Source organism: Colossoma macropomum, unplaced genomic scaffold, assembly GCF_904425465.1.
Source record: "Colossoma macropomum unplaced genomic scaffold, Colossoma_macropomum, whole genome shotgun sequence".
Taxonomy (NCBI): domain Eukaryota; kingdom Metazoa; phylum Chordata; class Actinopteri; order Characiformes; family Serrasalmidae; genus Colossoma; species Colossoma macropomum.
The window spans coordinates 13,587,212-13,614,230 of NW_023494809.1; the positions used below are offsets into that span (position 1 = coordinate 13,587,212).

At 38.0% G+C, this 27,019-nt stretch overlaps 1 protein-coding gene across 1 annotated transcript in view; it reads left to right on the forward strand.

The window, feature by feature from the left end:
- Positions 1-27,019, forward strand: part of galnt1 (UDP-N-acetyl-alpha-D-galactosamine:polypeptide N-acetylgalactosaminyltransferase 1) — a 149,847-nt gene that overhangs the window by 32,148 nt on the left and 90,680 nt on the right. Inside the window, exon 2 of the mRNA XM_036558183.1 lies at positions 17,731-17,825. The gene's annotated coding sequence lies outside the window, so the exon portion shown is untranslated. The remainder of the gene's footprint in view (positions 1-17,730; positions 17,826-27,019) is intronic.

Consider the following 27,019-nt stretch of genomic DNA (forward strand, 5'->3'; position numbering starts at 1 on the left):
ATAAACTTTTGGCAGTCATTAATAGAATTTCTCTGTAACAGCATTTCTGTTTCTGGGGTTTGAATTACAGTAGTTATTCAGAAGACAAATATCCGGATCTAATGGAAAAAAACAATTGACTTGCTTAATTTTTGAGCAGAATAATCACTTGCTGGGTCATGTGAATACCTTGAATCATCCGAACACTAACATTCTGTACCCAGGAGATGTTTTGGGGAGTGACGGTTGAAGGGGGTGGGGTGTATGTGGACAGCTGAGGCACCGCAGTCCTTTTCAGTTGTTTTGTGAGTTCAAGTTCAGTATAGCCAGCATGCCATGTATTTTTCTACATGAAGAGCTTTATTTGTGTTCTTTGCAGCATCATCACCTTCATTCACTGACATCTTTATAGTATAACAAAAAAACTGAATGACTGGTGAGTGAGTTAAAGGAAAACAGTCCCTAACTGATGGTTGAACAGCAGTGCTTTTTCTTAGCCTCACTACCTTCTATGTGTATCAGCACTCTGTAATTACCAGCCTAAAGAGTTTAAAGATAGGCCTGCATTATTTCCCAGAATTACTTGTTTGTTGGATCATGTGCGCGCCTCGATTCATCCAAACACCCAGAGAACATCTGTGATTGGTCGGGATGCTCACAGATAACAATAATATGTAATCTAATGTAAATCTAATCTTACTAATCAGCGATTAGAGGTCCATTAGCATGTTGCACATTTCTTTGGTATCAGTATTGTAAAGGCCGATATTGAGATAACAATCAACAAACGATATTGGGCAGACCTGTAAGTGTGTGTGTGTGTGTGTGTGTGTGTGTGTGAGAGAGAGAGAGAGAGAGAAGGACTTCAGAGTGGGACTAAGAAAACTGAACACTAGAACTTGGCTATATATGGTTAAAAGAATCTGAGACTTCTAACGTCCATGTGTGTGAGAGTGTATGTAGCTTTCTGAATGACTTCAAGGTTCCAGGCTGTTTGGCTGAAGTGAGTGCGCTCCATCTCACAGCTGCCACAGCAGCATAATCGCTTTCTTAAAACCCTATTTCAATTTCTCCTCTCTTTCTGTCTGCCATGCTTCAGTACACGCACACACACACACACACACACACACACAGACGCACAAAGTAAATTCCAGTAGATGTGTGCCAGTGTGTGAGGAAACTGATAGCTCCCTTTTAACGGACTTCCGTAAATTCCAGTCATAACTAAGACGGAAGTTTTGAAGAGAGTGAGTCAAACAGAGGGAGAAGGGAGGGATGGAGAAGAATAGAAGTACTGTAGAAATCAGTGACTGACCAGCATCTTTAGTTGGTGCAGAGACAATTGACCAGAAATATTTTGCCTTTATCTAAAGCTATGTTCAAGCTGGATTAGTTTTTTTCAGAGTTAAATGTAATTTGTAAGGGATTTGACTGGCTGATTCGTGCAAGATAAAGTATATGTGTAATTTCCTTCAATTAATGTAAGATTTAAGAAACAAACAGATCCAAACAAAAAACAAAAACAAACTTCCAGTTAACACCAGATAGAGTAGCATTAGGCTAATAAAATGGGCTCATTAAACGTAACCAATGTTACCCAACAGGACAGAAATTACTCTGCCTTGAGAAGTACTTTTAGATATTTAATTCATTCTTTAATTAGCCCATCACTGAAAATGTTTTAGATTTCCGTTGTTTTGAACACACAATAAGCCTAGTCTCTTGGTTAAACTGAGTACTGAGATGGCGATGTTTATTACCAGTTGTTGTTACATTACTGTGAGGTCGATTTGTACGGGGCTGCTATTACAGGTTAAACTAATCCAGCTCAAATAGGGTGTAAGTGAATGCAGATTAAATGTAGATTCTTACATTTATGCATTTGGCAAACAGTCATATCCACAGCAACGTACAATATTGCAAAAGGAAGCGAATGTAGTGTTAGGAGTTTTTCCCAAAGATCTGCTTGGCCGCATGGTGAATCGAACCCCAGTGGCCTGCAGTATTACCCACTGTGCTGCATCAGCCTGCTATTAAGAGTACCACACTACATTAGGGATGTGTTCAAAATATTGCCAATATATCATGGATGCGCTTGTGACTATAAATGTATTGATAGTGATATCTGTATCAGCGTTTAAAACAGTGCTCTAATGTACAAGTGAAAAAAATACTGCATTCAAGTGTGAGAGTGTAAAATTTTACAACAGTTACAGCTTTAATAGGGTTTGGCTTTTTTTTTTTTGCTTTTTTTTTTTTAAGTATAAAAGGCATCTTTGCAGAAAAAAGGCTCCAGTGCAGCCCGACTTCACTCTGGTCCCTTCTGCGCATCACGCATTCAACCGAAACAGAGTACAGAGGTTTATTCATTAAGTCATTGCGTGCTGTTTTGTGCTTGAGTTAGTTTCATTTTTACAGACGTGGTTTACATCTTAGCAACCACATGGGAAAACATAGCAACACCTTAGTGATCACATGGAGAACAAAACAACACCTTAGCAACCACCTGGGATTTGTCAGGCCAACTGAAATTTCACCTTTCTTGTAGTTTCCCCCTTTTTTGTGTGTGTGTGTATTATTTTGTACTTACACTTACCTAAACATTTTTTGGTAAGCATTAAAACAAAAAATGTCATTATCACTTTACCCAAACTACCCTATTTGTTTATTCATTATTTTTGTAGCTCTAAGAATGAATTTTAAGGTAGATGTTGACCAAATGTGTGTTGTCATTGTATTTTATAGTGAGACTTGTATCAGGATACATATTGTATCGTGAAGCTGCTGACAGTACCGAGCCATAAGTCACAACCCACTTCATTTTCCAGTGTGAATGCACTACTTACAAGAAAAGTGGCTGGCACACTACAGTAGTACTTATTTTAAGACACAGGTATACTCTGAAAAACTTTTTTGAATATGAACCTGGGTTTCATAACAGTTCTTTAGGATGATACTGTGCGATGTTAAATCTCTGATTCAAATCATTTCAGCATAATACACTACATGAATGTGACTGGAGAAGCTGTTTACACAGTAGGTGAATATAGACAATGACTATTTTAGAGTGTTTATATTTTGAAATTGCCCAGGAATTTGTGAGTGCACACTTTTAACACTTCAAAAACTGTGCAGTCGAATTTAGATTGATGCATTGTTATGCTGCGAGTTGTGTAGCGCTTTGGCCTAGCTGGCTCTAAATGCTTTCTGTTTGTGCCCTATGGCTTCTTCACGAGCTTGTTCACACACTCAGCCGGTTGAGACTCCTCTGTCGTGCTTCCCCTCTCCGCCGGCCACAAATTTATGACAGGATTTGTGTTTAGGAGGTGGAATGGAGGACAGCCAGAGAAAGAGACGGAGCGAGGGAGGGCGGAATGGAAAAAAAAGAGGGAGTGACATGATGATGTCATTGGAGTCTTGGTTTTGTAGGCTGTGTTCTTGAATGGCTTTACATCATAAATCTCTCTATCTCTCTGTCTCTCTCTCTGTCTCTCTCTCTGTCTCTCTCTCTGTCTCTCTCTCTCTCTCTCTCTCTCTCTCTCTCTCAGGCCTTTTTCCAGTGTCTCTTACTCATTCATTCTCTATCATTACCCATACATTCCCATTCTGGAAGAGGGTAAATTTTGGGTTAGGTGCAGACATGAGCTGTACTTGCGTCATACTTGGCTGTTCCAGGATCTTGGGATCATGTTTAGTCCCAAACAACAAGCATGCATGCACTTAAACAGCAGATTCCCCAGTGTTTGATTCAGTCTTCCAGTGCTCGTTTATGTCTGCGTTGGACCTAAACGAATTCTGTGTGTGTTATTCTAACAGAGCATGTAGAACATGGCTCATGAGGAACATATCTTCGCTTCATTTGGATAAGCTCATCAGTGTTGTTTTCTGAAAAGAAAAAAAAAAACAACTGAAATGTATTAAAGTTGACTTGAAATCAACACTGACATTTGTCACTTGAAGGACAAAATTCTTGTTTGTCTGTAATCTTCAATCTGAAGATATTAAATTTCACCCACCTCTAAAACGTCCCTGTCCTTCATAATATCATGTTTTACTTCTCACTTTTACCACCTCCACCAACCATTTGTAGTAAATGCTCCTCTAGCTCAAAGACCCTGATACTGTGCTTCACTTTGCGTCACAGTACAGAAAGAAAATGCCTTATGATTTCTGATTCACTTTAAGCATGTGTCTGAGCTATAAACAATAATGATAATTATGTAAGTTATGTTTGATAAAATGATAATCATGTCTGTTACTCAACCTGTTATTTCTTTAGGTACACTAGGTGCTGATGTATTTATGTACTCACTCAGTGGGGAGGAAGAAGTCTAGCCATTCACTCACAACAGCAGTGTTGCTACAGTTATATTTATGGCAGGCTGGTAATATGCTGGTATCTGTTAAGATTTAGCTAGCTAGCTGTTTTCAGTGATGAAATTATGGAGAGTAAAAGGCTGTAAGTTTGAGGAAGACACTTTGAAACAAGAGGAGATGTTGGCACACATTTTCTGTTGCGTGGAATGGATTTGTTTTCTTAAATCAGTAACACGGAGTAACAATCCAACAATCCAAAAATCCAGAGCAAGGTGCAGACTACTACTTAGACTAAAAATTAAACATTAGGAAATGTGTTTATCACTGAACAGTAACTTTATAGAAGAAGAAAACATCTTTAACTTGTATAAAAAAATGTACGTTATTGTGACAAAATGTTATTACAAGTAATTCTGGATTCTGAAATGGTCACACAATATAACAGACAGCTGCCTTTTTCAAATGGTTAAGTGATATAAAAACGTACATGTTAAAAATTGCAAGGTTTTGCAATAACATGATAATTATTGATAACAAATAATATTTTTTGTTTGTTTGGGTTTTTTTGCCCATATTGCCCAGCCCTGTTGCAGCTTGATGTCACTAGCTAGTGAGCATTGTGTGCTGGCTCCATGCAGGCCTGTGCTGATGTTGTGTATGGAAGCTGTAGCGTTCATTAGGTGCTGTGTGAAAGACAATGCTCAGGCCAGACGCTGCGTCTGTGGAGGATCTCTTCATGCGACTGTGGATGGAATGAGAGGTGTAAATATTTGGACTGAAAGTGTTCTATTAGCCAGTCATGTTTAATGCACACCTCCTACGCTACTGTGTGTTGGCGCTAATTGAGTCCTATGTGTGTGTAGTGACTAAGCCTGCCATTATTCTTGGAAACTGAATGACAAAATTGCAACGGCACACTGAGTCTCAGTAGGAGGGTTGATTAAAGAGTGAGAGAGGAAGATGTCTCATCCTCTCTCTGTCTCTCCTCCTGTCTTCCTCGTCTCCCTCTCTCTATCCACTCCAAATCCCTTTTGCTGAAGTTCTTGCTTTTGGTTGGATGAGACTAACATCTTCTTGATGTGCAGTAAGCATTATACGTTGAGAGATACGCCCACAAGCTGTGGTTTTCATTGAATGCCTTAATAAACTTTGACTAATATTTTGGTTCATCTGAGCTAAACTTCGAATGCTATCTTAAGTTAATCGTTAGACTTGCAAAGTCAATTTCTTGTAGGAATTGTGTGAATTGTGTGTGGTAGTTCAATCTCTGAAGAGAGACATGCTAAGTACTGAACTGATAAAGAACAGGTTATAAATGTTTTTTCTTAAGCAGTGCTCACCGAACTAGGGCTGTAGTGAGTATTCAGCAAAAGTTGATACTTTTGATAGTAAAAATATTCAAACACATTCTAAATTATTTTACAGTACTAATCTGAGGTGATAATGTCAATCTTTACTGAGAGCTAGCATGCTCTCAGTTGCAATTAGAGTGTGCTAGCTAACTCTTTTGAGCTTTAAGACGTGACACAGCTTCATCATATTAAATATTTTTCATGCAACTTGCTATAACAATTTCTATTAATGCTGCTTTTTCATTACTTTGTAGTTTTTCTGGAATTAAATATTCAAAATCATTAAAAAAATCTAAATAAATAAATCTATGCAGAGAAAAGTACATTTTTTAGTTGTGCACAGATATGGAAATTGGGGAGCAATGCAGTTAACTGGATATTTTTCATGTGCATATCTGATGATGCTGATACTTCAATATTTATAAAATTGAAAATTGGGACTGCATTTGTCTGGAAAATGGATAAAATGCAGATAATTTAGCACAGCAGCCCAGCATTGCCTATACATTCTGCTCTTTTAAAGCACAGAAAATATGTTGTCAAATATAAGTTTGAAACGTTGATCGAATCTTAATATTTGTCCAGTGCCCATCATTTTTGATTTATCATTGTTCATGCCTTAAAGTCCCCGTAACATAGTTTCAGATGTTTTAATAGTAAAGCATTTACCAGTGTCATCTTCAAGAAATGTGTGTAAATAAATACATATAATTATTTGTATATATATATATATATATATATATATGTATATATAAATTAAAAAATAATAGTAGATCAATGCTCCAAAATTCCAAGTTGCTGTCTGCTCAGAACTGTGTGGGTGTTTCAAAACGCAAAATGACTGGCAGTTGCATCTCCCAGGCAACGTAAACAACTCGCCTCACCAACAATCTGTGTGGTTCATCCGTTTGAGCCTCTCCTGCAAAAGAATAGACCACATTGCTGTTCTCAGTCGGTTTTTGAATGGTGAGTACAAAGTGCAGCCGGAGCACAGGCTACCTATTGGTCACTTTGGAGATAAAATTACATTTTGCGACTTGTCTTCGAGAACTCAGCCTTTCATCTTATGACGGGTAGATCACAGATATATTGTGTCTGATATTTAAACGCTCAGCAGCACTTTGGTATATCCGTAACCTAGAGCTAACTAGCTAGCTGCTGGACCGTGCTTCTGAAACTGAAACGCACAACCTTCCGTTATGAGTTGCCACAAATCAAATTTTGGGGAAGGGTGGAGAAAATTCTTGTGTGCCTGATTGTGCGCCACGCCTGTAAGGTACAATTGTGCACAAAAGTTGTGAGCTTTTTGCCAGGAAAGGCTAACGTATCATTTATTCCTACAGTTAAGGTGGACCGCTAACAATTGCGCTCTCATAAGTTAATCACTTATGGTAGCCCTTTAAGCTGGCTAATGCAAGTAGGAAGCAGAGTCTAGCTGTGCTACAAACAACGATGTAATAAACCTTCATAACAAGCACTGTTAACAAATTTAGAAAAGCTTAAATAATTTACTTGTTGGAAATTTTGGCTAAGACTGAGCAGTGTGAGAGAAATCTGGTTTCTGTTTTTTCCATTCAGTAATAAAGTGAAATTGCTTTAATTTAATCTACATGGGAAACATGAAAGTAGATGCCGCTGGTACAACAGGAAAAGCAGATAAAAGCCTTTTGGCTCTATATGCAAGGTCATAACTAAGGGCAAGCGGTCATGACTAGCTGTACATAGTCACAACTGCGTGACCCTGCTGTAATTAGCTTGTGGGCTAAATCTACCGTGAAGAAGTGCACATAACTTCCTCTTCCTCTCATGGGGTTCTTAAAAGATGGGACAGATGTGGAGTGTAAAAGAAAGCGAACAGACGTTTCACTGCTGTGAGAGAGAGTGTGTGTTAGACATGGGGCCTTAGGACCAGAACCTGTAACCAGTCCTGTATGTAGGTCACAATCTCAATCTCATGCTCATCTTTTAATCCCTCACATGTGCTTTATGATTTCGGCTGCTTAAAGGAGCAGCTCTCTGATTGCACTCAAATCCTCAGGACGTTGAGCTCAAACTGGCCTTGAATCCTTGCTCAGACAGAGACGCTGACACAGCTCCCACCCTGGAGACTGATGCAGTTGTGCTGTGGAGCTAATAGTTGGTGTGGGAAAGGCTAACAATGTATAGTTATGTTGTGTCAGTATTGTGTCTGATCTTATGTTGGCGTTGCAAAAATATTTGTCTCATGTCTGGATAAAAATCTCAGAATTTTTACTTTGTTAGATCACGTTCTATACAGAGCAAATAAATCTAACAGCAGTGTTCAGAAGTGGTGTTTTTAACAGAAAAGGGCAGATAAAACTGCAGAAATAGCCATTTTTTTGCATCTGCCTTAAAGGAGTAAACGGGCTTCTCTATTATGTTACCACATTACCTACCATGCTGAAAACACACTCATATGTCCTTATAATATTGATAATCACAGGGAATCACAGGTTTTTATTTGCTTTTATGCCTAACAAGTCCCCTCCTACCTTCCACAATGCTATTTTCTATCTGTTGGTTGACGGTCAGGCAGACAAGCCTAGATCTGACGTCAGTGCTGTGGAAGTATTGGAGTTCAAGTCAGTACTGAAATGTCTGATTTTAGGTCAGTGTTGTAGAAATGTCTAACCCAGTGTCAGTATTGCGGAAATCTCCGATCTCATGTCAGTATTGTGGAAGTGTCTGATCCTTTGTTAGAACTGTTGAAATGTCTGATCTTTGGTCAGTATTGAGGAAGTGTATGATCCTGTATCTGTATAGTGGAAGTATCTGATTTCAGATCAGTGTTGTAGAAATATCTAATCTCACATCAATGTTGTGGAAATGTCTGATCCAGTGCTAGTGTTGTGGAAATGGCTGATTTCATGAACGTATTGTAGGAGTGTCTGATCCTGTGTTAGAAGTGTTAAAATGTCTAATCTCTGGTTAGTATTGTGCAAGTGTATGATCCTGTATCAGTATTGTGGAAGTATCTGATTTCAGATCAATGTTCTTGAAATGTCTGATCTCAGGCTAGTATCGTAGAAATGTCTGGTCTCATGTCAGTATTGTGGAAGTGTCTGATCCAGTGTCAGTATTATAGAAATGGTTGATATCTGATAAGTATTGTGGGTATGTCTGATGCTGTGTCAGTATAGTTGAAATGTCTGATTTCAGATCAGTGCTGAAGAAATGTATGATCTCGCATCAGTGTTGTGGAAATGGCTGATTTCATGAAAGTATTGTAGGAGTGTCTGATCCTGTGTTAGAAGGTCTAAAATGTCTGATCTCAGGCCAGTATTGTAGAAATGTCTGTTTCAGTGTCAGTATTGTGGAAATGGCTGTTATCTGATAAGTGTTGTGGAAATGTATGATGCTAGGTCATTATAGTTGAAATGTCTGATTTCACGTCAGTGTTGTGGAAGTGTTGTCAGATTCTCTGTGAATATACAGAAAATGTCTGATTTCAAATAAGTATTAAAGAAGCATCTGCTTTCTGGTCAATATTGTGTCAGTACCTGATCTTAGGTCAATATCAAATGTTTGATTTGGTGTCAGTATTGTGGAAATCTCTGGTCTGCTGTCTGTATTGTGGAAATGTCTGATTTCAGGTTAGTATTGTGCAAAAGTCTGATCTTTGGTCAGTATTATGGAAACGTCTTATGTCACTCCGGTTTTGTGATCTAGTTTGGTGTTGAAAGACAGTAGGATTAGGCTGAATAGTCGCAGGTTCAGTTGGTTTGTTTAAACATTGTAATTTTACTTTTATTATTGAACAAATTTAATAACTGCATAGTAAGGGCTGGCAGCAGAGAGAGAGAAGCAGAGAGGGTTGTTTTGTTTTATGATGCAGAGAAATATGTGTGCGGGTTATATTGCAGTGGTTAAGCATGTGGCCTGCATGCTTCCACACAAACCTCTGTATGTGTTGGTGTGTGTATTGGACATGGATCCCACAGGCGGATTCATTCTCTTTTAGGCGTGGTGCACAACCAGATGGACAGAGCCGATGTAGCTCCCTCACCACCGCGGATGTTGTCGACACACTCTCTCTCTCTCTGTCTCTCACTCTTTCCCACTCTCTCTCTCCCTGTTTCTCTCTCTCCTTCATCCTCTCTCTCTATCTCTCACATTCTCACTCTCACTGTCAGTCTGTCTAGCAGGAATTCCCTGGAGTGTAAGTGATTTCATATGGTTCCCTCAGCAGTAGGAGAAAGTAAGCCGTGTCATGGATTCTGTCATATTTCTCTGTGTCTCTCATTGTGTTTCGGTTCACACATGCTCCACCACCCTTTTTTAACACACTCACCTTTCACACCCTCACTCTCCATTAGCTCTCTCTCATGTGAGATGCCATGACGTGATAGATGACATACGGTGTCTGTTTTTACGGAGCTTTAAAGCTGCCTCTTCTGGTCTCAGTACATTGATTTCACAATGTTAGAAATTCAGAAGGAAGAGTCAGGAGACTGGAGCTTCGCCATTGACTGGAGTTTATTTCCACATACAGAGTATGGGTACAGCGTGGTCGATCAACAGTCAATCAGCAGTATCAGGAGTCTTATTCACGTGCATGCAGATGATCATGCATGGGCACAGCTTGGTCATCAATGTGTCACCAGTCCAGTCTGGTCACCAGTCCATTCTAGTCTAGCCTGGTCAGCAGTCCAGTCTCCAGTCCAGTCTGATGAATGCATGGAAGGTGACAATCAAAAGGTTGGGGAAGAAGGGGAAGGGGAGGGGGTAAGGGGAAGGGGTCAGGGGAGACCCCAGGGGTAAGGTGAGGTTCTTCTCACCTCAGGGGGAACAATACAGATAAAACACCAAAAGGCACACATCTGTAAGACAATACAGCTGACACAACAAAAAGACAACATAGGTTACAGCATAGAAGAAAGCAAATGTGAAAAGACCTATACTTTCTCTCAACAAGTATAGACTAAGAAAACTCACTGACTCGTGTATTTTGGTCATGTACATTTATTTGGTCATGGTAATGAAATAGGTGTTACTGTGGTACATGTGTCTTGGACTCTGTCTAGCTTTAGTCATAATGCCATATGCATTGGCAACTAGACAGCTAAGCTAAACACAAGGGAATCTTGTTGTTTAAATATGCACAATGGCCCCCTTACCCCAGATATACAGTCGTATGCACACCTGGTCAAATTACATGTTTTTTTTTATTTTCTCTCTAGTGAATAAGTACATACCCTCTGAAGAGAATCTTCTTCTGCAGATTATAATGCACAATTACTGTTTAATTACAGAATTTAACATACTGGATAAAACAAAACATAAAATATAGCCTGTACAAAAGTTATGGTACGTTTTATGTTTTATGTAGCGAATAAATAGAAATTGTGCGTGAAACCTTGCAGGAATGTATTATATTCATGTTTATTCTATTCAGAGGATGTGTTAACGTCATGTAGAAAATAAAAAAAAATGATTTGGTGTCTAATGTTTCTTCAGTTTGCTGTCACAGCCGGCAGATGTCATATCTGTAAGGAAAGCAGGCAAATGTCATGCCTATACAAAAACTTGAGTTGGGATAGTAGGTAAAATGCCAATGTAAACAGAAAGCAGTGATTAGTAAGTTCTGTTTCACCTACATTAAGTGTTTTTCCTTGTGAATTTGATTGTTTTGTTTTTTGTAAATATATGCTAATTCCAAATATGATTCCTGCAACACATTCCAAAAAACACTGGGACAGGAGCATGTGTACCACTGTGTTACATCACTTTCATTTTAACAATGCTTAATAATCATTTGGAGACTAAACTCACCGACTGATCCAATTTTGAAAGCAAAAAGCATTTTTTTTGGCCTTGCTTTGTACTTCGTAATGTGCTACACGTTTTCAATGGGACACAGGTCTAGACTACAGACAGGCCAATCTAGCACACGCACTCTCTGATTACACAGCCATGCTGTTGTAACACATGCAGAATGTTTCTTAGCGTTGTCCTGTTGAAATAAGCCTGGACATCCCTAGACGGCAGCATATGTTGCTCCAAAATGTGTATATATCCAAAATGTATATATATCTTTCAGCGCTTATGGTGCTTTCATAAATGTGCAAGTTACCCATGCCATGGGCACTAATACACCCCCATAGCATGAATGACCCTGGCTTTTGGACTTTACACAGGTAACAGTCTGGATGTTCGTTTAGTTTTTTGGCCCCAAGAACACATTTCCAATAGCAATCTGAAAGGTTGACTCGTCAGACCACAGTACATGTTTCCACTGTGCATTTGTCCATTTCAGATGAGCTCAAGCCCAGAGAAGTTGACGTATGGCTTCCGCTGTGCATGGTACAGTCTTAACTTGCATTTGTGGATGCAGAGGCGAATTGTATTTCCAAGCCCATGCAGTGATATCCATCACAGAAGCCTGCTAGTTTTGATGCTTAATTGCTTGCAGGGAAATGAACATGAGATGGTTTCGAGATCCTGCTTTATTAGAAAATATCAGGATGACCCCTCTTGAGCGATTGCCATGGCGACCGTTGACCGGGTGGCTTGCGTGCTACTGGGGCTTTGATTGACCGATGTCAGTGTGAATGACGCGAGTGCTTTATCACTGATCAGGATCGTTTCCTCTCAGAGCGCTCGACTGCGGAGTTGATGGTTGGCTTTGGTCTGACCTCAGACTGATGCTGCTGTTGTGAGTTATGATGTGAATGGTATGTGGTGTGTGTGTCTGTGTATCTGTTTCCTGGATGGTGAGAGATTTTCCTGGCATTTGGATTGATGACAGCGCAGATCGCTGCGTCTGGCCTGACCTCTGAGCGGCTGGATTAATGCTATAGCAGGAAGTCAGAGGAAAGCTGCAGTACGACACAGGCACTGCTGTAGCCGAGGCAGGGCAGGTTTACAGCATCACAAGCCTGTGTGTGTATGGCTTGTTCCTTTTCTTTGCTGCAGTAACAGTGTTCAGTAATGTGTGCATTCCCTAAGTGCAGAGTCACTGAGGTATCCATTGGAGCCATTTGTTTCACTGACTTTGTCTGGTGTCTGTAAATGGGGATCAATGAATGTACATTTTTGTGACTGTGTCAAATATTTTCCTGTTAATTTAATAACACATGATACATGACATATATCGTTTTTTCAGCAGTACCTTCATTTAGGGCTGCATAAAATGAGCATTTTGATATTCGATTATTCTGTAAATGAATCGACTTAAATGTGGTTGGTAATGCAAAGATCTGCAGCAATAAAATGTTTGACAGTATTCTAAAAACTGATGTGCTGGTCACCAAGAGCTAAATAACCACAGAAAAAAATGTTCAACCCTGCCTATAATTCTGAGCTGTAATAAGTAATGAGCAATAGCATCATTCAACAAGTTCAACATTTTAACATGTTAGTTCAAGATTATAACGTAAGTTTATTTGAAAATGGATGTAGAAACTTGAGTTCAAGTACAAAGATTTGTGCAGATATAAAAATGCACATTATATCCTTTCTAAGAACTTTTTTTAAAATTATAATTTTGAACGACTGTCATTGGCGCATATATATACACACACACCACATTGTCCTGCTATTGTATAAAGACAAAAATAAAAACCTGTGTGCATGTTTGGTCTGACACAATTCACATGACGCAACATGCTTTTAACATTGTTTTTTGTTACTGCAAGAAGAACAGTCTCTAAAGGAAATAGCACGCTGTGGTCCATGTGGAATGACAGCTATTTGAGAAGCTGCATGAATGCATGCTGTTTGTGAGAACTCTCGCAGAATGTTCAGAGTCAGGGTCTGAAATCAGTACAGGCCAGTGCACCCATAGCATGTGTAGCTAAGCTTGTAGTTAATCATTATTATTGGTGGCAATATGACGAGATGTTATTGTTGTCATGTTAAATTACCATGTGATATGCCTTGTGAAATGTATCATTGGTCTCAGTATTTAGTGTGTCCACCCTTTTCCTTTCTTAAAGCTTCTGTTCTTTTCAGGAGACTTACATTCAGTTTTTCAAACAAATCTGCAGGAATATTGTCCTTCTTGTAAAAACAACAAGTTCAGTTTTAGAAGTTGGTTGTGAAGTTGTTCTCTTACAATGGAAAGATTTTGTTCAGATCTTAAGCAAGAGTGTAGCTTGATTTTCTCCTGTTTCTCAAAGGTGATGTCTTGTGTGATTGTTAGGATTTTTTCCCCAATTTTCTCCCCAATTTAAACGTATCCAATTCCACCCGCTAGTTAGGACTCCTCCAATCACACCTGCCAACTGCGCTAGGAGGGCGAAAGCTAGCACAGGCTGAGACCTGTCAAGCAAGCCACCACATCTTTTCGCACTGCCGCTAACAGACACCTGCGCTGGCTAGCATCACGCTAAATGATTCAGGGAGACAAGGGGGCTATCCTTCCCACCCAGAAAAAAGTGAGGCCAATTGTGCTGTCTTGGGCTTCTGGCCATGTATGGCTGTAGCATTGCTGGGGATGGAAATCGCGATCCCCTGATGATGGGGCCAACAGTTAGACGGTTGCACCGCTTGGGAGCCCCCTCAAATTTTCTTTCTGTTTTTTAAAGAATTTTTGAACTCCACTTTGGGAAGCTCCAGTTTTTTCCTGACTTTTCCCTTCTTTGTGTGAGTGGGTGTTTTCAAAAATCCTCAGAAATATTTTCTGAAAAATGGATAATTTGTACTTTATGGCCGTTATGGCAGTAAATAAATGGAGGTCTCCAACTTTTTCACAGTACTGTATACCTGTAAACAGCGACCAATGTATAAATTGCTTTACACCCAATGTATAATTGCATTATAAACCTAGTAGTGAAATAGATGCTCGCCTAGATGCCAGCCAACAGTTACCTTATTTTACCAATTAATTATTACCAATTCCTTGATTTTTGTAAATAATGGATTTTAAAAATATTAAACTTTTTGTTTTCCGTAACCTTTTTTTAAATGTAGCTCTATTGTTTGGCTGGTGGATTATGTCGCTTCCTACTTTTTCCACAGATCTAAGGAAAATCTAAATATTGTGATACTTATTGTCATAAAAATATGTTAATGTATCATGATATTACGTTTTTGCCTGGTTGCTTTACCTTAAACCTTAGCATTTGTGCTAGGTGAGTAATCCTGTTTGTAATAGCGGTGCAGAGGGTGTGCTACAAAATGAAACGCATTACATGCTCCTTTTTTCAATTAACTGTTTGCCTAAGCTATAACTGTGGTGTCGTTTGATAGATGATTAATTGTGAAGCCTTGCATAGTGCCTCATGCACACAGAGTTTGGAGAGAGCCAGTCTGTGTTTGTTAAGTGTATGTACACACAGTTAAATTGAAATTTCCCAGGACCCCTCCCAGTCTTCCTCGTCATATCTATAGTTCCAATTATAGACTTCATGAAAAGGAGTCCTGCCTTTGGAGTGAAGTGGCACCCTCGCAAAGAGCATTTGCAATGAATGAATCTACAGTACCAGACAGTTTGGACACCTTGAATGCATGTTTTTTTTATAATCTTAAGGACATTTTGAGCTTAATAGTTAAAGGCTTGAAATTAATAGTAATTAAGTAGTGAAGTTGCTGCTTATGTATGAATTTAACTGGAAATTTCACAGAAGCCCAGAAACTAAATATAATTTATAATATAATCACATTTGGAACAGTTGCTCTTCTGTTTTTCCTTACATATCTCGCAAATGCACAAACATCTTTGCCACAGATCTAAATGCAGATGTTAGTTTAGTCACTATTTCTACTGAATCACTAGTCAGTTGAGTAGTCTTTGAGACTGAAGCTCCTGCCTCCTGGGTCCCAATAATGAACCTTCTTTCAAAGCCACTTAGATATTTTCTTCTTGCCAGAGTCTTGATCAAATATTGTGGTCAACTTGGCCTATTCTGCATTTTTGTTCCCGTCACACAGCTTGGTAGGATGTTGCTTAGTTGCATCATGGAATATACCTATCTGGAAGCATCTTTACCTGTTCTGTTTCTTCACTCACTCATTCAGGTCTTTCCCATAATACTTCCTATGAATCCTGGATTCATAATTGTTTAAAAATGCATTTATTTAGTTATATGTATTATATAAAACCTTATAATGACTGTCATAATCTGGTGTAATTGCTTATAAGTAGATATTGTTACATCCATAAAACTTTATAAAGCAAGAGTATATGACTTCAGAAGGTCAGGTTTTGTGACACATTATAATATCTGTCCATAAGAACATTCTAAACACTAAAGTTGTGATGCACTGTAAATACATATAACACTTTATAGAGCTTTATGCCAGGTCATCACATACTTTATGTGAAGCAAAGTGAAGTTTTTTTTAAAAGGTATTTTAAATGTTACATACAAGCTCTTTGCAGGCTTGAAATGAGGTAATCAAATTTAACTGGTAATATAGGACATACAATTTAGTCACTTGTGTATTCAATAGTAAATAGTTTAATTAATTGCCTCACATCCTGTTTTCAACATTCTGAGGGAAAATGTACCAAAATATACCACAGCCTGTTACAGTGTGTTATAGTGCATTACAACATTTATATTTACTGCTGTTTTATAAAGTCTTATGCATCTAATTATAGCTACTTGGAAGCAATCAGACAAGTATATGCTAGGCTTTATAAAATTAAATATATGTCATATAATTCTTTATAAATGCATCTATAAAGTACTTTGAATTTGTCAAAAGTCTGCATACACATTACCTTGTATTATTAGTGTAATTAGTATGACATAGTTTCAATATCACTTCTTAAAAATGGAAAAGCACTTTTAAATGTGTTTCATGCACTTTGAAACTGAAATGAATGGAAAGTAAGTAGCGTTAGAAACAGACAACAGGTGTACAGGTAGAATATGTGTAAGATAGCGTAAGGCCTGTTTCACTTCCAGCTGCTCTGGAGTTCCCCCACCTCTGGAACAGATAGGGTGCATGTTGTCAGAGAGATGTGCCCACAGACGAGGGCCTTTAATTGGTTCTTTGTTCACCTAGCAGCCGTTGCCATGGTATCTCAGCGGCGCTACCGCTGGCACTGTCACACACACCGGCAGTATAATCAGGTTTGCGTGAAGTTTGTACACACACACGCACACATAAACACACATACAGTCAGGAGGAATCAGGATTAGAAAAGTGCTTTTGATGAAGTGTAGTTCAGTGATAAACACACCTCTGTGTGTGTATGTGTGTATGTGTGTGTGTGTGTGTGGATGGAGACGTGTGTGGAAGGCTGATCTCCCGATCAGTTCTCTTTGATAGAGATGTTGCGCTGCATGCTGATATTTTATTCATGTTGGCTCCGAGTGCTGCAGGCCGGAGCCCTGTGCAGGAGAACTCTCAGAATAACTGATTCCTGATTCTAACCAGTCTCTCTCTCTCACATACACACACATACACACTTGCGAATGCAGTACAGCAAGAGGGAGGGGGAATGGCAGAAAAAGGAGACAAAAAAAGTTGACTTAAGGAGTAAAACCAGAGAAATGTCTGAATCTTTAGGGCACTTTTGAATCTTTGAAATCATCATTATTTTGCTCGCTATTTTTCTTTTTCAGTTAGTGAAATGGATCTGGACACGCATCTTGGGGTGGGTGACATGGCAAAAATATGGAAAGATGATGCTTGACATTTTTGCGATGCTTGTCGCTCTAGTTTGTTCATTGATCATTTGGAACAGAGAGAATGCACCAGTAGGGCCACATAGTATAATAAAAAATTCTAAGTACAAGATCATTTTCAGTATCCCCATCGCCAATATCGATACTGCATTTAAGTGCCAGTACCGGCACTGATACTGAAAGAGTATCGGTGCAACTCTACTTTTTTAATGAAACGTGATCAATGTTCCATGTGTACTGAAGATTTACGTGAAATGCTCAGACAAGCATATCGTGACATAATTTATCACAATAACTGTATATATATATATATGTTATATTGCCCACCCCTTCAGTCTTCAAAGGAAAGTGTTTGATGTCTGATGTGAAAAGATCTATCCGTTTGCATCTTTAAGAATTTAAACGTAATGTAAATGAAAGATGTTAATTGTAATCAACTTTCTAATGAGCTGGGTTTGTTTTTGTGCTGATTTCAACAGGAGGCATGTGTGAGTAACAGGCATCAGCAGTGGGATCTCGAGCTCCACAGGACCAGAGACCCCTTCAGTTCAGACACACTGACTTCAGCCCACAGGTAGGGGTTGTGTGTGTGTGTGTTTTGTACTTGTGAGGGCAAAATTATACAAAAACACAAAAAACAACTTGTTAGGACTAAAACAAATATTGTTTATTTTGTTTATTTAATGTAAACGTGTGCTCTTTTACAAGGGTGTATTACCATTCTTTTAAGGACCAAATGCACTAAAACACAAATTCTCACATGCATACAAAATATAGGAAAAGAAAGTTCAAGCTTTCCAGCAAAACATTCCTTTTCTCCTCATAGTGGCCGAGGCTAGGGTTAGATTTAGTTTTTGTTACCCTATCATTGAATAAATACAAATATACAGCCTCACAAGTGTTGGAATCATATCATTATTGGTAGATATTTGCCCAAAGAAATATATATATCGGTATCAGACAGATGTTTTGATTTGAATGGTATTTCAGACTGATATTTGTTGACATATTTATTGTAGCCTGTAAGTCCAGAAGGTTTCAGTGGTACTGGGTTACTGTGCTGAAATGTTTTTGTTTTATTAATTTTACAGCTTTTGTAACTTGATGTGAACAAATGTTTCTCTGCAAGGCTAATCCAGGAAGATTCAGTTCCAATTTCTACATTTTATGAGTATTTACTTGTCAGCATCAGGAGATTTGTACATGCAAATATGTTGGCTGTTGGCATTTTCCTTTCATTCCTATGTGAGGGCATCCCTGGTTTAGGCTATAGTATGGAATTTTTTATTATAGTTCAGTACAGCACCATTTTCATACAGTGAAGCAAAAGTCAATGAAAATACCCCACAACGACAGGAATACAAATTTATGATGAAAGGTTTTGCGGAGGAGCTCATTTTTAAAAGTCAGAGGCTCTGGTATGTTTTGCTGAATGTGCTTCATAAAACCATAGTGATATTAATTATCAGCATCAGGCCAGAGTTTTCTTCTGGGTTAAATGCCAACTGGAGATACTGTACCAGCATTCGTCTGCTGTAGGTCTTGCTCATCTATCATAAAATCCTGTACGTGTGCACAACAGAGAACAAACAGAATAAACAGAATTTAAGGTATTTTTATGTTTTATAACATATTAATAAATCGGTCAGTTTTAATAAGCTGCCAGCGCTCGGCTGTGCAGGCTGAAAGCTGTGGCACTCCTGGCTCTAAATAGACAGTAATGCATATTGATCGGAGTAACACCACAAAATGGAAGAACGATTGTAAATTGAAGTATTTAATTCCACTTGCTGTTAGTGCCAGGCTTTGCATTGGTAATCAATTTGTGCTCCTTTTCTGCTTTTGACAGCAGATTTTCTATTACAGCTTTCACTTTCTCCATCCCTCGTGTCTGTGTGTGTACGGCTGCACACAAACATCCACAAGTGCTGCAGTATAGTGAACTTGTGTGTTTAACTCTTTATTACTGAGACAAAAGTGCTATTTTTGCTTTTTATCCGCTCCTCTCCTTCAGTATTTCTCAAAATTGTTGTTGCGTTTACTGTAATATGTAATAAATGGAATCTAACAAAGTCGAAAAGATTTATATTTGTTACAAACTACCATTGCGATCAAGAAAACAAATTCATAGGAATATATATCACACTTCATTCACTTTATATTTAATGATGCACTGAAGTGAAAATTCTTGGCTGAAACATAAAGCAAAATTCAGAACATGTTCTGGGCTGGAAACCATGATTAAAAAAACCTAAAATAAATGTACTAAAATTATTACAGAGAATGGTTGGTCAAACAGGACATTGAGTTCTGTGGTTGCACTGTGTTTTGGTTTTGAGCCTACATGTGCCACTGACCTGCTTGCAGAGACTTTCCTTTCTGCTTCTGCTTTGCTGTATTTTTCATATCAAACGGTATTTAGCATATTAAGTGGTATCAAACTTGTAGTTGAGAGGTTGCTCAAATGATTGTCAAATGTTCCTCATAGAAACCATGAAATATCATATTGGAGACATTTTTACTGTTGCTCAAACTATTTGAATGTATTTGTGCTGACCTGAAAATGTTTTTGATTACTGTCTGTTTACCGTAACAGGCTGTTACGGCCTGTTTAATTTTTTAGGGTCTTTTTTCCTATATCATATACACTAAATTAAATGTAAACATTTCTACTGAAATTGTGAAAAATGGCACTTTTTTGGTCTAATGAAATTTCAGTGCATCCCTACTTTCATTGTTGAAAAAGCAGAGCCACAATAAACCTGTAGCGATCTGAATTCTGTTCGAAATGTGTTCACATGCTTGTGCAGAATCAGTCACAGTGCATCCAACAATAAAGGCAGCATTGTGCTTCTTTTTTGAAGGGATAAACATCCTAGTATCACACAGAAAGCCCCAATTCCACAGGCTGATCCATTTCACTGTGGCCATTGTGTACACGCATACGGTCCTACTAGTCCCGGGAGCGGATTAAAACAAGTTAGAGGGGACAAAGACAAAGGCTCTGAATGTGTAACTGACAATGTGTTAGATAAGATAAAGTCAAAAGAGTGTTGTAATGAGTAATCATTTACTAGAAGAGGAAGTACCACAGCATGATTGGACACAATGTCTTTCCTTTTACTAAATAATTTTTCAGCAATGAGAATTAATTAAACACTCACTTTATCTCACTGTATGTCTTCGCGCTTGGTTTCTTGGGTGTTTTTTATTTGATTTTCTATCTTTCTTTCTTTCTTTCTTTCTTTCTTTCTTTCTTTTTTGCAGATACATCTTGCCCACTTCCCCATTGTGCTGTAGCTTGACAAAGCGGGTTAGCCTTGAGGGTTTCCTTCTAGTGGTGTGTGTCTATTTCAAGACCCACACATACACACATTCTCACATTCTCACATGTACACAAGATTCATTTCTGACCCACTGACATCATCAGCACTTCCAAAATGGCCTCAGGTCAGTGTGACCTCACCCTGGTTTGAAGATGATAGTGCGCTTGGCTTTGAGTAAAGTGGATTAGAGCTGGTGCTCAAAGTCGATGCCATTAAAGCATGCAGTGTTTTATCCTGTTTGTGTGCGTTACTAAGTAAGAACGTTCCCTCTAAACCACAATGAACAAGTTCTCCTTTTGTTTTTAAATATATCCACCCTTCATGTAGCCATCGCTAAACGATTTGCAGGCTAGGGCCGGATATCGTTAAAAACGTTAATGCTGACACCAGTGTCTCAATCTTGATTTCGATACTGATTCCTGATTGATACTTTTTTTCAATATCTTTTTAACTACAAAACAAAAAAGTGGGTGTGTCTTACACTAGAAATGAGTTTGAATTTAACTTTCCCCACCGACTTGCCTCGTTGGGCAAATGGACTGAAAGTTCATTTGTTTAACAAATTTTAACACTGTTTCCAAGACAATATTTTGCTTTTAAAACATTTTTCAAATGTAAATAACACATATACACACATACTTTATGGCAATTCTAAAATAAAAGCTACATCATTATTTATTACTATAGATTGATTTGTATATATTTTATATTAGATTTGGCAATAACTGTGCTTGAAAAATCACCTTATATAATTACAATGAATGCGAATACACAAAGACAATGAAAAGCAGCAAGATTTGTTTTTGTTTGCAAAAAAATAGTTGATATATATATATATATATATATATATATATATATGGCATATATATATGCACCGATACAACCAGCTGATGCCAAATAATGTAAGGCTACTGTATTAATAAACAACTCAAGCTGGCAGTGAACGAGGGTCTGCTCACACAGAGAAGTGTTACTGACACTGTGGCAGTAGGAAAAAAGTCACAGGTCACTTTAAAGTTTCCAAATTAGTATATTCTACTACATTGCTGCTCGACCCAAGATAACTAATGTATCATAGCTAGCTGATGCACGTCCTTTAAAATCAGCTAGATTATAATGATTTAATTCTAAAGTATGTTGCACTCATTCACACTATTTAGTTCTAGTTGTGTCTCACTATGTACTCCTACTCAGTCTGAAAAAAATGGTGCATCCCTAATATATATGTAAACATATAGTGGGACCACTCTAAAAATCTGGGATTTTTTTTACATTTAAACTAAAAATAAATAAACAACAAAACATTTTACAATTTTGGAAAATTTGAAGCAAAGTTATGACAAGTAAAATGAATAAGAAGAACGCAAAAGAAAGACATTTAAAATTTTGAAGATTCTAGTTTTCATTAGTTTTCATTCAGATTGTTATTCTGATAGAATTTGAAATAAAGATTGCTCTATTTAATTATATACACGCACACAGTCACCAATCAGAGCTCATGTGCATCACGATGATGGCAGCAGTTTAAAGCGACATGCGTCGGTTAAGGACAATATATGGCGGCTGAAATATGCTGAAAGGCTGGGGAATGATGATGTGTACCTTAATAAAACATTGTTATACAACTGATTACAGTTGTTTAATTCTATATCTTCATGTATCCTAGGCACTTCATGGCTTATTTTTTTTTTTTGCAGAACGTTGCTATCTAATGTGTGCACCTTTTCAGTTTCGTACTTGAAAAATGATCATTAGTACTACTTAATGTGTTCATCCTGGGAAAATACCTTTTAAGGGCTACATGTGTGAATGACCCATAACTCGAACGTAGAGTAAAAGTAGTGCCCTGGATTTTAGGAGTGAAAAGGTTGTTAGAGACAGACCTGCAGACTGCTAATTTGGATTTTTGCCGAGTTAAATCTCATTTTGGGCCAGTTCCTCACTGAAGTGCGTTTGAGTTACATGGAACGTAATCACTGCTGATCGCTCTGGCTGAAAGTGGTACCCTGCTGCGGGAAGCAGCCTGGCTGTCGGCTTATCGTTCAACACTGGCGTATGCTCTGTGCCTGCATGCTTTATTATGCATGACCATGTCTGGGTTGCGTGTTAATTATGTTACTAAGTCTGGCAGCTCTATCCTGCTCATAACCAGCTGAATATTCTCTTTGAGGTTATCATTCTAATACACACACACACTCATGCACCCACACCTACCTCAGTATACTTAAATACTCATGCCTGAGCACATGGTGTGATATTACCTCAGTAAAATAGAGCTGGGTGCTGAAGCCCATATCTGCAGAGAGATGGGTGGTCTGTGAATGCCGTATGTGCTGTCACTTTCTTATGTATATTTTAATACTACTGCCCAGTATGACACATTCCTCCACACCATGAAGCGTGCAAGTCATAAGATTTGCAAAAGACACTTGTGTTCTTTTGCTAGGTAAGAGTGATGACTCTTTAAATCTAAACCGGAGGATGTAAGCAGCAGTGATTGTGTAATATTTCAAAAAGATCTTCAGTTTCTTCTGTAGTTCCATGTTCACTTTCCCTCTGTATGTGTGTTAGGGTGTAGTTCATTTTATTTTATTGCTGTATGTGGAATAGAGATGCACAGTATGTTGCGCAGTCTGAGTTATACTTCTCTGCCAGCTTTCTCATAAGTGTCTGCCAAAATACTCGCATGAAACATTGAACGTGTACCCTAAAGCAGTTATTCAAATTTATCTATTAGTTATTCAATTTTTCAAAATTTCTTCACTCTTCAATCAGTGAGATGTAAACAAAGTCATCCAGAGTGAATAAACAGTGCTTTATACAGAAACTTACCAATGTAGGTTTCTTTGCAGTGTTGTTGATAGGGACCAGGGGTCATGATGTCAAATGTAGCCATTTTATTTAGTGTCCAAAATGACTCATGAACCTACACATGACTTGAGTTTTAAATGCAATGTTGATGATGGGACAGTAATGGTAAATTTGAAAACTACATTTTCTTTAAGTACTATTTTGGCATACAATGTTCTGCATGTACCTGTCTGCCATTAATATATCAACAACAACAAAAAAAATGTTTTAGGGCAAAACCTTTTTCTCAAAAGTGTCATAAAACAGTGTCTCCATCATCAGGCTATATATATTTTATAGACTCAGTAAGTTTCTCAAAAGTAAAGCTTTCACATCAGTCTGCTCTGAAGTCTTCACTTCTTAAACAGTGAATTGAGTTGAAAGCTGACTGTAAGTATTTAGGCTGACTACAGTTTTTTTCCCCAGTTGTTAGCTTTCACAATCCTATGTTTACATCCTAACAAACAGAATATGAATTGGGTACGCTTTCATCCATTGGTTTGAGGCAAATGTGTTAAACAATAAAAGAAAGCAGAAAATGCTTTTATTGAGACACATCATGGCTCTTATGAAAACAACAAAAGTTCTAATTTCAGGCTGCTGCTGTAACACCTTTAGAGGACAACAGTAATGTTGTTTATTTAAGTTGGAGTTTTTTCTGTCTTCATTTGGGAGATACTGACTTTTGACAGCTGGGACGTACGATAGCTAGTCAGCTAATTTGATCACTTGCGGCTTGTATTGTAGTAGTACAGTAGCATACAATGAGCCAAAAAAAACATTAAGTTGTTAACTGCAGTTAATTATGTGGCCGTTAATCATCAGCTAAAATTTAATGATTGTGACAGGCCTAACACTATCAGGCTAACCTATCCTCTAATGGCCCTTTTTTGATTTTGCTGTAGTTCTGGTTCAGGTCATGTATTGCTTGTGTTGACCAGATAGCCAGTCAGCATTTGCTTGCCGTACAGCTCCGCAGCTTTGTGTGATGCACAGTTGAGATTTTGAGGTGTGCCTGCTGTGCAAGCCTCTGCTATGGTCACCCATGAGACTCTTCTCTGTGTGTTGACATGGGTACGTTTACTTGCTTCTTTGCAAAAATATAAATCGGCCTTTAACTATTACCATAATGTTGGCTTTTGCAGTAGAAATATTACCCAAGGAATCAGTGTAATTGCAGTTTGACTTTTTGATAGAGCATGAGTGAACCCTTGATTTGTGCCTTGGTTAAGAATAATAGTAGTTATAACATTTATGTATATAACATCCTCCCTCCATTGAAATGCAGCACAAGCAAATGAAAAAAGAAGAATAAGAAAATAATAGAAAAAAGAAAAAACATCAGGGAAAGAAACTGAATTGCAATAAAAAAATCCAAAGATTTTGATATTGATTGTTGTTGTTTTTGTTTCTGACTAATCTGAATTTGTAGATTCCGTTGTCAATTTTGCATCGATGTATGTTTTTCTCATATGTTATAGACAGAGTCTATATGGGCAGAGCAGAATTTACAACAGCTCATTGTCTCGACTTCGACCACGTCGTGTCACTCCTTCTTCTCACTGGTCAATTGTCGATAGCTCCTATCATCATAAATCTACTCAGCTGGCAGCTTCCTTTGAATTGTATTATACTCATCAGTTTCTTTAACTGAAGAGCTGTTCTTTTAAATGTCAGCAGTTCCCCTAAAATTTACAGCCCAGGTGGCATCATTAGCCAAAGTGGTTTATCCAAGAAGAAAATAATAGGCTTTGTCATATGTAACAAAATAATGTGTTGTAATACATAACCATCATCTGTGTTCCTAAAAAGGGCGTTTTGTTGTTCCCATGTAAGAACTCTTTTGAATCTTTTTGAAGTTTAAATGAAAAACATGGCAGATGGTTTAAAGATGAGTATCGTCAGTGTCTTGAGGCATTTTATATCAAAAACATTGAAAGTGACTCACCCTTGACTCTGCAGGGAATTGTGGTAGCAAGCTGCAGTTGTTGATGGGATTAGTGGGTTGGCTTCTGTTCCAAGTTTTTCAAGTTTTTGTTCTTCTTTTTGAAATTATGTTGTTTGAAGTCAGGAAACTTTTCAGAACGTTGATTAATCATGACTCGGTATCCTGCGAATATTGCTGTGGTTTTGCAAGTGGAATAATTTGGTTATCTGCTACATGGCTTTATGTGGCCACATTGCTACGCAACACTTTTCTCAGGAATTTGTGTATCAAAACATCTTTTATTTCTTTTATCTGTTTGTCACACCAAAGGGCAACGTAAAAGAAAAAGATTTTTTATAACATCTCCTTCAAATATAACTTTTGTAAATCTTTGAAACTCTCTCTCTGAAGTCAAATAAATGCCTTCTGAACAACATCAAACCAGTACTAAAAAGAAAAGCCTAAATATTAGGCTGATTAGCCATCATTACAACATGTCACGTTTCAGTTCGTTATGTCAAGAATAATGAGAGTAAAAACAAGTATAAACTCTTTAAAAGCAATAACTTTATTTATAATTATTTATGTGTGTAGTGAAAACATGCGGTGCCCCTATGCATTAGGGCTGAACATATATTGAAATATATTAATTGTTACTGTGTGCTATGAGCATTGTGACCAGTGAGTGTTTCTTCAGGAGTTTTGATGAATGAAGGTATTCATGTATTATATTGCAAAGTATATTGTCACAATATGCAGCAATAAAACCACAGTGCTAGTATTTGTCCATATGGTGCAATTGTAATGTATATTAGGCCTAATAGTGTACACTACACAAATACACATTATATGATAAAACAAAAGCTGAACACAATGGACAAAAAGGTTTAAAGTGGATTCAATTTCATAAACAACCTCATTTACAGCTATTAGGACTTATGTCTGCTGGTGTGATAGTGATTTGATGCCACACTGTAGGACTGGATGATTTGTATAAATGGTGGATTTTTGGCCTGGGTGTATGCAAGAGTGCCTCAAATCTAATGCAACAGTGTTTTCATTACTTTTTAATATTGAGTAATTAAAATTAGTTAAAAATGTCATATCAACATAATTTTAATTGTGTCAGACCAAAGGACAACAAAATTGGTACACCTTTTTCAAGGTATGTTGCATCGCTAAAACCAGTCATTTTGAAGCCTAAATTTTGTTCATTCTTTTGTCCGTTTTTATACATCACAGTATGTCATACTGTGCCAGAAGCCACACAAGTGCCTGTGCCACAGACAGAGTCCAAGAGAGTATAATTGGCCTCACTCTCTCTGGGTGGGATACCATGGCCCTCCCAGTCTCCCGTCACTCAACATAATGCTAGCCATTGCGGACGTCTGTTAGTTGACATAGCATAATTGGCAGTTAGTGTTCTCTCCCAAGTACGTAGAGCTGCCCAGTGCCGTTACGTTAGCGGCAATTTGAAAAGATGCAGCAGCCCTTGACGTAGCACGATTCTAGCTTTCACTCTCCCAGGTTGGTAGCATGGTGTGAAATAGGGGTAGACCCAGCTAGCAGGTGGAATCAGCCATGAGTAAATTGGAGGAGAAAAAATAGGTAAAAATAAAAGCAGCAAAAAAAACACAGTTTCTCAGCTATAAGGTGTGATTGGAC